Consider the following 12028-nt stretch of genomic DNA (forward strand, 5'->3'; position numbering starts at 1 on the left):
ATCTTTATGAACTCTTGACATAAAATACAGATATATATTAACTTACACCCCCAAAAATATGGATGAAGGGAGAGCTTCTTCATCATCTACTCACATCAGATAGTACCAAATGCTGCTTGTACCGTAGTGATGACTCATTAGATTAGCTTTGAGGAGAGTCCACACACACACAAAAAGAGACCTGGATACATAATTTCAAGTGCTGCCAGAAACAATTGCATGCCCAAGGCATAAAGTAAGAGAGCTGCACTAATAGTTTCTAAAAAGCGTTCAATAACCCCAAGATCTTCAACTTTTGAAATTTAAAGAGATTTCTGTGTTGTGAATTGTAAACTCAAAGAATTCTGACTATTTCCAGACAGAGGCACGGATATAGCAATAAAAATATACATCAAACTTCTGATCAAAGACATATCATATTTCTATAGCACCGTGATATTTATGGATGAAAAGCCCCGCTTAAATATTTCAGTAACAGTTTAGTCATCAGGTCCATTTCTCGAAAGGAAACATCCAGGAGAAAAGTAATCACTTCTTCATACAGAGTAATGAGTCTCTTGGTTTGTGAGAAATCCCAGAGTTACACGGCTTCATGAAAGATGCAATTCTGAGCAACTTTGCCAATTAAAACTAGACAGAAAGAAAAAGTGAATGCAATTTGAATCTTCTCTCTATCGGAAGCTGTGCAACCCTCTTCCATGTGGAGGACCGCACTGAAATGCATCAGAGGAAGCACAAATGCTTCTCATGCTGCCACCTGCAGAAAGACATTACAAGTTTTAACTTTCCACTGCGCATTTGCAGAAAAAATTCAAAGTGTTATTTCTTCCAAACTGGCTCTTAGAATTTTCACCCCAGAAACCCTCATTCCATTCTCCTCTAAAACTCATGTGGTACAGTTTTCCCAGACAGACATTCTGATATCTAATACCCACCAAGGTTTACTGAATTTTCATCAACTTTCTCCAAAAACAAAAAGAAGACAGGAAATGGCTTTGTTGGCTCTTTGTTTAGAACTACTGTGAGGCAGAAGCAGCCCAGAGGCCTCGGCCATCACAACCCAGACCACACGTCTGCTAGCACTAAGAGGGGCAGCAGCACAGCTGGAAAGCCCAGTGCAAGCACCCAGCTCTGGGCTGGCAGCCAGGAGCCCGTTTTCTAAGTAGAACCCAGATGCAGAATGGAGATAGGAACTAGAAGAAACTACAAGGAAGGAGGAGGAAAAAAAGAAAAAAAAAAAGGAAAAAAAAAGAAGATGTATTTTACACATTGAAACATTCTCTTCATTTCGTGTATGATAATAATAGGAAAAAAAAAAATACAATTAAAAAGAAGATGTGGTGCATTTTCCAGTCATTGCCCAGGTTCTGACTGAGCAACACCTTACAGTATATATAAAAAAAAAAAAAAAATCTAACCAAAACCACTTCAAATTAAAGTCAGAAAGACAATAGTTTGGATGCATTTAATCCACAACAAATGCAAGTACGTGAACTAAATTAAATAGATATCATGGTCCATGTAAAGTTCGGATGCCAAAAGCGTATAAAAGTCATCAACAGGAGGGAGAACGGTGGAAGGTAGGAAGGGAAATCCAGCATGCTTTAAATACTAGGATTTTCTGAACGATCATTTTAATTGCCTTGCCTTTAATGACTCTAACTTCTGCTAAGATCAAATGAACCCACGTGGTTTCCTTTAATGTACTTATCCCCATCTTTTAAATGACAGCCGCAAAGAATGCATCCAGTAATTGGTTGGTATACGCAGGTACTCAGCGTTACCGGGCTTCCAGCTGCAATGCTTCAATAGGCCGCTAAGGTGAAAAGGGCTGCACACGTGTTTCACTGAACAAGTAACATAAGAAGATAGGGTTGTTTGTGCAGTAGGTTAAGAAAAGTTTCCAGAGAAGGACACAAAGTGTACACATACTTCCAATGAAAGGGAGAAATTAATAAAAATAAAAGCATTCTTCTGACACCTGGTGGCCACTTCACACAAGGAAGTAATTGCATTTCAACCAGGAAAAGCAGTTCGAACAAAAATGCCCTACACATCTCTTTGGTGGACATATCTACAGAAATGACAGCCAGTATTATTATTAATTAAAATATACGCTCGTTAGAATATATATTTTTACATACATGCATGTATCAAATGAAGGTTGTATCAGTGTTAATATGCAGCAACATATCCAATTTTATCTATTAGGTTATTACACAGAGACAAAACCTTTTTCTCTGTACAAAGAAATAGAAGTGAGCACACAAAGTCTTTCAACTCAATCCTGTAAGACATACGAAATCCTGACTTTCTTTTCAGTTCTCATTTTCCAGTTAAGTTCCTTAAATAAGGCAGGGAGGGAGGAGGGGAAGAATGGGCAAAGTGGGGGCTGCTTCTCATTTCAGAAGGGCTCTGTGCTGTAGATGCTGCCCCTAATCCCTGTCACAGTACGTTAGCTCTCCAGTACACTTAGCAGAGCATAAGCAGCAGCTTCATTTCTTTGTATGACTGTTATCTCTAACAAAGACAAAGTAATATTCATCATTAGAAATTAGTTCAAAAAGACGACAGCTGTACACAGTTCTCAGCTACATAGGTGATAAACCTTTAACACTCAGTGGAAAGGCTGCATGTCAAATTATGCCTTTTCCCCTCAACAATTTCTTACAATACACGGAAGCAATCACAGTAGTACTGCCATCTCCTCTGCAGCAGGGAGGGTGATCTTCTCCCCGATAACCTCAGATGATTGTCACCAAGACTTAAACCATGCAAAGCGGTGCAAAGCTTGGCTTCTTCCATAATAACTGTTACTTGTTTTCAATTGCACAAACTCATGCTTCAGCTGAAGTCACTGAACACCCTTTAAAGCTCCATACTTCTGCATGCTGAAAGGTTCAAGAGTTTACCATTGAACGTTACTCTAATTTCTATCACTGACTGTGACAACAGATGGAAGAAAATAAAAGACAGCGACGGGAGGCATCCAGATGTTATGGTGGCACACACAATATGAGAAGAGACAAAAACTGTTGCTGCCTTCTGCAGCGTCTGTAATGAGCTACTTTGACAGCACAACATGGAGCTTCTTCCCTTCGCAGTCCCCACACTCTTTGTCCGTGCTGAGCCATGAAGCTACAAAAGGTGCCTTTGCTCCAGCCACGGAGGGAAGAGAAGCAGAAAGGTGAGAGCAAGAGCAGCACCCGCTTCGCACTGCAGCCTCTGCAGAGCAGGCAGATCCTCCCAAGCAAGGTCCAAACCAGGCAGATTGGAAGGGACTGGAAAGGAGAAGGGAGACCACCATCACCTGCAAACCCCAACCAATCTGGCCTACACAGAATTCACAATGCTGATACTTTGAAACAAACAGCAGGAAGGTTTCCAATGCCATTGCTGATCAATAGTATCCAGTTCTCCCACATCTGTTGTGTCAATGCAACAAATACTGTGCCTACCTAAGACCCTGAAACTTCATTACCTTCCAGAATTAGCAAGATACTTGCGCACAAGCATAGTTTCAGAGTGATTCCTACTAGATCTGAAGTCAGGCACAAATGTTCAAGTGCATTCCCAAACAAGGACTCAACTAGCAGTGAAAATTTTCATTTCTCCTTGAGGAACACTGCACGCAGTGCAGTTGCACTGGATACCACAACGTTTACTATCTACACCTTAGTACCTACAAAAATTAGGCAGCTTTATTCTGTTCTAAAAGCTACATCTTGCTTATTAGTTTTCTATTACCTGGATATCTGGTGCAAAATTTTTTTGTTATTTTGAGGTATATCATGCAACCACAGTGCATTTTCTTCAGTTTATCAGAAAATCATACCTCCAGTCAGGACCCCAAACCATCAAAGACCTCACTGAAAAACATCAGAAACAGTCTTCTCCACTCCCCAACGTCCAGATGCAGCAGCAGCACCTAAAGCTGAAGTGCTCAGGTTTACATCAGTTGTCCGGTGGAAAAACAAATGCCAGCAAATCCAATGATCCCCACCATTGCCTCCTTCTCCCCAGATCCCTTTTGGAGAAGCAGCTCAAACAAGTGTTACAGGCTTGTGGATCCTTTCCAGAGAAGCTCCCTGCACTGCACATCAGCAGGGCCGCCTCATTTGTCCCCATAGATGGGGACCTTGGGGAGTAGAGCTCGTGTATGTTGCCTCTGTTCCCCTATATATCACTCTGCATTGGGAACGCATTAGGAGAGTGTTATTACTAAAAATACTACTAATTCCCTGAAAAGCACTGAGTTAAAATCAATCTTACAAACTTTCCCGAGATCAATAGGTTTTAATGAACAAAGAAAACATATTCTGCGGTGACAATGGGCAAGCTCACAGAGACCAAGCTAGAGTAAGAAATTACTGCCGTCCCAATATTTCCTTAGAGAAAAAAATTGACATACTACTAAGTAGGCTATCACTCAGTTCAGGCTCCACAAGGGTCTGGAGGACCACAAGCTTACCTGCACAATGATTTATAAGAGAGGGCAGCCAAGATACAAAGCCAGTTTTCACCACCGCAGACAGGGCATCACTTTGGCTCCTGAGCCTCAGCTCACTAAGCAATGGAGCCACACCAGCCCAAACTACAGACTTAACTTCTCTGACGGAGGAATATGGACACACAGTGCGCTGCACGCCAGACAGGCTGCCTGCTTCCTCTACCAAAGGGAACAGGCACAGTCTATTTTACTCCCAGGTGGTAAAAAGAATATTTAATCCCATGTTTCACTCACCAGTAGCCATTTTATGAAATTAAAAAGTTCCATGGGATTTCTTGTTCTAGCTGTAATCGTCAGTGGCAAAAAAAGAATCTAAAACAAAGCATACAAAAAACAAGAGTGAAAATATCTTTATATTTTCTGAAGTAGAACATAATGTTAAGCGCCCTGTTCCACTTTGCATTTTCCAGAACACTCAACCACTACATCCACTTTTCCAAAGCATAATGATTCAGATTTCTGTTTTCCAGTAAATTCCATAAATATTTCATAATCAAATCCAACTTCTGTTTCGTCAGCTCTGCAGCCTTCCCCTGTAGATCCTTTCACTTTTTACATGAAACAGGAAAGGAATTCATTTCTAACAGTTCCCCTGTAATTCTATTTTGCAATTAAAAAACATCATTTCCGAGCACACACCATTTTTCAAGACCGTAATATATATTTTCTATAAAGCAAACAATACAGAAGATTTTCTTTGTTAAACCTCTGTAACAACACAAGTCACAGTAATATAAATATGCAAAGGTTCCTACTAAAACAACCATTGCACCTTTCTCATCAAACTCATTCTGCATTATCATGTTTAGGTGACCTAAGTATTCGTAGAGACACATACGTAGGAAAAAACAAGTAAATATCCCTTTAGCAGCTACAAATTCCTCACCAAATCCCCTCCCAGAGAAGTCTACACTTGGGCTCTCAGCTACTTAGAAGACAGCCTACTGCCATTAGTGTTATAAATAAAAAGAATGCACACAAAACTTCTAAATCCAAATCAAGTCACTGCAAAGAGGGCATTTGAAAGTCAAGATATTTCTTTAAATGCTTAAAAAGAACTCAGAAAGTAACGTCAGATAGCCAGCTTTTATTATTTTATCTTCTAAAATTGTTATTCACAATTGAAAACAGTGACACAAAAATACGTTTTTGTTATCAAAATTAGTTCTTATTTAGAAAACTCAATTAAGAATGAAAAATTAAGTGACATTAGCCTATTTTTAATAACTTGCAGATTTTTAAAGTGCCCAATTATAAAAGAAAAAGGGACTACAGAATAAAGATAGCAAATACACAAATTCAAGGCTATTAAAAGGCAGACACATGAGCTCCCATGTATCTTGTGCCATTGGTAAAAAGGTTGTTTTATTATCAGTGTAACTAATCACAATGAAGCCATCTCTTACAACTAAAGTCATTATAATGAATTTTCTTTACAGCTACAGAGAAATGGGATTTGCTGTTCCATATCAAACTAGAACAGGCTGTATAAATTTTTCTTCATATTTACTGTTAAATGTAATTTTTATCTATAAAATCAGCCATGAAATATTAAAAACTGAAACAACAGAATTTATATCCTTTACTTAATTTAGTTTAAACGGTCTATTCACTAAAGAGAGGGAAAGAAGGTTACATATGTATTATGGCACGCCCTCCCCTCTCCTCTCTAAGCATTTCCATTATAAACCCCTTCGTTTTTGGAATTTACAACCGGGCTGTAAAAACTTACTCCACACTTAGAGTTGGTACACTTTTCTTCTTTACAAATTCAAAAAATAAATAAATAAAGACATTCCAGGAGCAAGACGAGAAAGCAATGGAGAGAAGAAGAAGAAAAGTAATCGGAGGCGGAACTTTCAGGCTCAGACGTTGATATCGGGTGAGGAAAGGCCGTGCAGCCCCCAGTTGCTCTGCCTACTGCCTTCACACAAAAGTGTCCTGGGGGGAAGGACAGAGGAGGGGCCTTGGCAGGCCGAGGAGCCAGTGCTCACCCAGGGAGATGAAGCAACACAGCCCTTAGGTGCGCCCTGCCTACCGTGCTCAGCCAGGGCTCCAGCCTTCAGGCAGCCCCTAGCTAACTTTATTCGTCAGCAAAGGCTCACTCTTAGTCATTCTTTGACTAACCTGTCAGGGCGGTACAAGTGGTTTGCTGCCTGGAACATGAACAGTATGTTTAGAAAGTCATCGGTCCTCTGCGGTTTGGGGGTGGTCATGGTCCAAAACATACCCTTTGGAAGGAAAGGTTCAGACAGCTGCCTTAAGGACAATGCTTTCCTGCCATTTTTGTTTGTTTGTTTGTTTAAACTCATTCCAACTCTATAGTGAATTGCTGTTTTGAACTGTAGGATTTGATACGTCTCGCTTCATGCAAAACTACTAATAACATTAAGGCCAAAAAGTTAGCAAAATACAGACAAGGTCTGTACATGTTTAGCAACATTTGCTTTATCTACAGGTAAGAGGAGAGTCAATAAAGGATGAGGGAGAAGCAGAGACCTTTCCCTTTCTTTGCATTCACCAAGGAGGTGTCTTCTGCTTCCTCTGTCGCCTCTATTTCCCCAAAGGACTGGAAATAAAAATTACTGACCCAGATTAACTTCTACATCTTACAACTGTCCATCTGAACAAAGAAGAGACGAAGAACTCACAGCGCAGGAAGAAAACTGGGTCAGACTATTCTTTCACACAAAAGGAAACAACATTCCGAAGAAAAAACAGTAGGGGTGATTTGGTACATTTCAAAAACGTTTGGAAAGAGCAGATGCTCTGCTAATTTCAGATTACCTGCACGCAGACAGTGGAAGATATTTCTGAAATATATACACATAAAAATGTGGTAGAAAGGTATTATCTCCACACTCTTCTGCCATACACTCAAAAGTTATACATGAGCAAAAAGAACTACAAGGTAAGAATGTTAAGGATCCAATACTGGTATCACATGGCACAGCTCCTCCAGGTGGAGGAGAAAGACGTTCCGCACAATACAGAACTCAGAAAAGCAGAGCTCTTGTATCAGGGAACCTGGGCAAAAAGAAGAGCTAACACTGACTGCTACCAGCACGCTCTTTACCGCTCACAAATGTGGACAGCCCTGGTCCTGCGCCTTGACATGCCAGCAGATGAAAGCGTCCTGGTATCCAGAAGCAGGCACCTAGCAAAGCCAAAGGGAGCTGCTTCGTAACGTTATGTCCAAGCGTGCACATCTCATGTAGAGATTAATAAGTTTCCATGATGATGCACTAAAAATCCACATTCCCTCTAACAGTATTATTATTTTTCATGTCAAAAAGCACAGACACTAAGGGTATTTATGTTAGAATTTATTGTATATTTATTCTCCAAATGAATAGGAAAAAAGTATTCATTTCAAAAAGGTATTGACGAAATATGAGCAAACACAAAGTACTTGTTCTACCCTCCAGCATTTCTTAGTAGCAAGACACTGGAAGTGCATTAGGAGCACTCTGTAGAGCTACTCAAACAAAAACATACATAAAAGAAAAACCTTAACAATATGTCATTTAATTCTAAAGCGCACTTTACAAAGTACTGGAAATTGGGGGACTATTACTCCTGAAAATGTCTTTAAATTTTCCTTATTTGGAATTAGTAGCATAGCTGCATTCCATACACACTGTTGTATTGTTTTATCCAGCCAACCTGCTAAATAATTAAAAAAAAGCAGGGCCAAGCTTCAGGCTGACCTGCAGTGACTCCTGTATGTATTCTCAACATTACCACAAGCATTGAATGCCACTGATCTTCAGCTTCTAATAACTGATCAAAGAATATTGCCCTGTAACAGACTATGAGCTAAAATCATAGTGCTGAAGTGTGCATTTTCAAAAAGAAATGGTTTATAGCTCGAGATTTAAAATGCAAAGTTTCCATTATACTTAATAATTAAAATGCATGCTGTGTTATGGTTACATTTGGTGACTGGATAAGTAGTACCCCAACCGAGTTAAACAATGCTTTTTTCCTATTAGAGTTCATATTACCATATCATCTATTTGTTTAAGAAAAGGAAGAAAAAAAGCACAGCAAGAAAGAAGGAATAAAAAAGAAATATGAATATCAAACATACTGAAAGACAGCGAGGACCAAGGTAGCAAGAAGACCTGGCATCAGCAAAATATACACCAGCTGAAAGTGGAGAAGCTGAAATATCTAAGTACTTAAAGTGTGAAAACTTCCTTATGAAAAAGAATATTTTCCATTTGTCAATGAGGGTTCAAAGCAAATGCTTTAAATCTTACTCGGTGTTCCTGGATTCAGTCGTTACAAATTTAAGGAATACAGACATCACTGCCAAAGAGCGGACTCTCGCAGGCTGTCAACTTCTTAATCAGGGTCTGACTTCACTGGGAAGTGTGAAATTATGTAATTATTTATGCTTGGCAATTCTGATGGTTTAGACAATTCCAGCACTCTGAACATCTTCTTTTAGCAAGCAAAATTTCTACTGCAATGTTATTTCAGAGAATACAGCATTTTTTCTTTCTGTGCTCCTTAAGTGTTTTCTTCAAACAAAATTTAAGTGTCTATGTGAAGTATTTCACCTGTTCCAATACAGAGACCACTGAGTTTTGAAACATAATTTACAATGAAAAATAACTAATAAAAAAAAAATCCTAGTGAAACCATGGCTACAGTGACATCAACTGCAGTTTTCTTAGCACTCTCAGTTAGATCAGATGCTATCCAAAGCTCTGCCATTACAAACCTATAGACTGCTGTGTACTTATAACAAACAAATAATACTTGACCTTCAAAATAATCATATTCCCTATATATCTGTACTTCCGCACTACATCTATATAAAATTTCAGAGTTATCAAATACATTTTTAATTATCTTTGTATCAGTAGTGGACTAGAAGAAAGGCCTGAAAGCTTGCCCACCTCTCCTTCTGTCGTAGTGGCCTAATGTATTACTTCCACTCACATGCCTTCTCCTCCTCCTCCTCAGGGATCTGCCCCGAGCAGATACCCCTTGTGAAAGGTATTTACAAATAGCATGCAAAATACAAACACAGCCATTTTCTTCAGCCAAAAAAAGTCAACGCAGTTTAGTCAACGCTCTACCTCAGAATATACTGTGTTGATAACAGGAACACCAAAAACCTTAATGATGATAACAAGGAAGAAAACTACGTATTCCTTTGAGTCAGCCTCCACCTGCAAAGCTGAGTGTGTTTTTCACATGGAAATGAAAACCAGGCAGCCTGAACAGAGCCGGCAAAATGCATTCTCAGGTGTTTTCTTTGCCTCTCCAAACAACTGTCTATCATGCCTAACAATATTGTGCCCAACAGGGATTCCTGGGCTCCAAGAGAAGTTGCTCCTTTCGTCCTACCAGACACAGGCTCTGGAGCAGCAGAAGGAAAACCTCCAAAGCCCAATCAACACTCCCTTTCTCTTCAGCCCCTTCCTCTTCCTTGCTTCCTTGTTTCGCCATCCCTACTGCATGTCCTCTGGGCGACACAAAGAAAATCAAACAGGGAGCAAATCAATTAGGCCTCCTGCACATATCAGCAGAGGCACACACAAAGCAGGCCATGAAAATACTACTCAAGAGGTTTCAAGCTACCCAGATTTAGAATAGCTGCCAAATTCACGAATCTGTAGCTCTGACAATGGAAGTCAAATCACAAACAATAATAACAAATAGACGCTTTTTCTTATACCTGCAAAGCTCCCAGTACCAGCACGATACAACGCATTACAAAACCTCTGCTCTAAAACCAAGCTCAGAGGTTTCTTGGGTCAAAAAAGTCCAATTTTATTTCTTTGTTTTTCTATACGCAAACTACGAGATGGAGAGCTTGTGTCAGGTCCTGATTTTCATCATTTTGACGCAAATTGAAAAAATTCTGTTAAACTGAATGGAGATACTCCGATTTATATTCAAGTAAATGACATAAAATTCTAGTCCCAGGTTTTCTTTCCTTCCTGATTAAATTACATTAATGTACACTCAAAACAACTACTGCTAGTCATACTATATTTTTGAGCAGAAAAGCTTAGCTGCTAACAAAACATCACACGCACACATACATGAACTCTTCAGGCGTCTTTCATACTTCTGAAGCCTTGCAACAATAACCAACGCTGCAGTATGTGAGCAACAACATATTGTCCTAAACGTGGGGCATAAATGAATCTGCTATCCGTAAGGAGAAGTCCTATACGCTGCTGTCTTTCCCTAAGATACCTTTTATTAACCTCACATGTAAATGATATCTCAAAAAAAACATACCACTCTTTTCCTACACAGAAAGCACCAGGAAAAGGCCCAAATACTGACTATTGCATCTTCTCATTGTTAAAAGGCTTGACACAAAGTATTTATTGCTATATTACCCCTAATTAGCAGTTTAAGCTTGTTAACAAGAAGAGTTCTTTTCATTTAAGATAAATAGGAATTATCTTTCCATTGTATAGGTAAAACTTGTAAATAGGACAGCTCATAAATTCTAAGATGAGAGTAACTAGGAAACTATTCATTAAGGCTTGTGTTATAAATTCAAAACATGAAGCATAACATGCTTAAAGAAGAAGGTTTTATTTTTAAAAGCATTCATTAGGCTCTCATCTTCAAGTCTCAGACTTGTAAATAATTTAAAATGAAAATTTGAACAACAGGGAGAAAAAAAACAAATGCAATTCAAATCATTCCATTGTTATACCAATAGAACTGAAAACAATAGAAAATAAGTTGGCAGATCTTGATGAAAACATCCATAAAACATTTTTATGCAGCGTATCTTTGAACTTACATATTATGCTACCGCTGGATCCAGTCCAAAAATAAATTAGCTTTGACTTACAACAATCAGGCAATGCCCAGTACAGGATACATGTGCTAAACTAGTAATTCTGACTATTCAATGCACTTTACTCTGCCGCTGCCAAAATAAACAAGCTGCAGCTTACAGAATCACAGAATTACCAAGGTTGGAAAAGACTTCCAGGATCAATTAATCCAACTCTTTGCATTCCACCAATATTTCCCCACTGACCACATCCCTCAGTGCAACATCCACGCAGTTCTGAATACCCCCAGGGACAGCGACTCCTCCACTTCCCTGGGCAGCCCGTGCCGCTGCCTCACCACTCTTCATGAGAAGGAATTTTTCCCTATATGCAACCTGAACCTCCCTTACAGATTAAGATAATCCTTCATAGATTCTTTTAAGAATTTTTATTACTCCATTTTGGCTTTTTGGAAACGTATATCCTACTAACAATTTATATGAAGTAAGGTGAGAACCCCTTCCTTTGAGAGAGTAAGATACATCCACATTTGTCTCACATGGGGAGCATGTGAGGAACAGCTGCCCGGAACAGCATTTACTGCATCAGTATTGAAAACTGGAGCTGAAGACAAATGTAACAAATCTAACAAAACAAAACACTGGGATCACTGCTGTCCTTCCTGCACATCCAGTGTCTCCAATTCAATGTCAAGATTCACCTGCAGAAGGTGTGTTACATAGCAAGGAACTAG

This window comes from Meleagris gallopavo, chromosome 3 (genome assembly GCF_000146605.3).
Source record: "Meleagris gallopavo isolate NT-WF06-2002-E0010 breed Aviagen turkey brand Nicholas breeding stock chromosome 3, Turkey_5.1, whole genome shotgun sequence".
Lineage (NCBI taxonomy): Eukaryota > Metazoa > Chordata > Aves > Galliformes > Phasianidae > Meleagris > Meleagris gallopavo.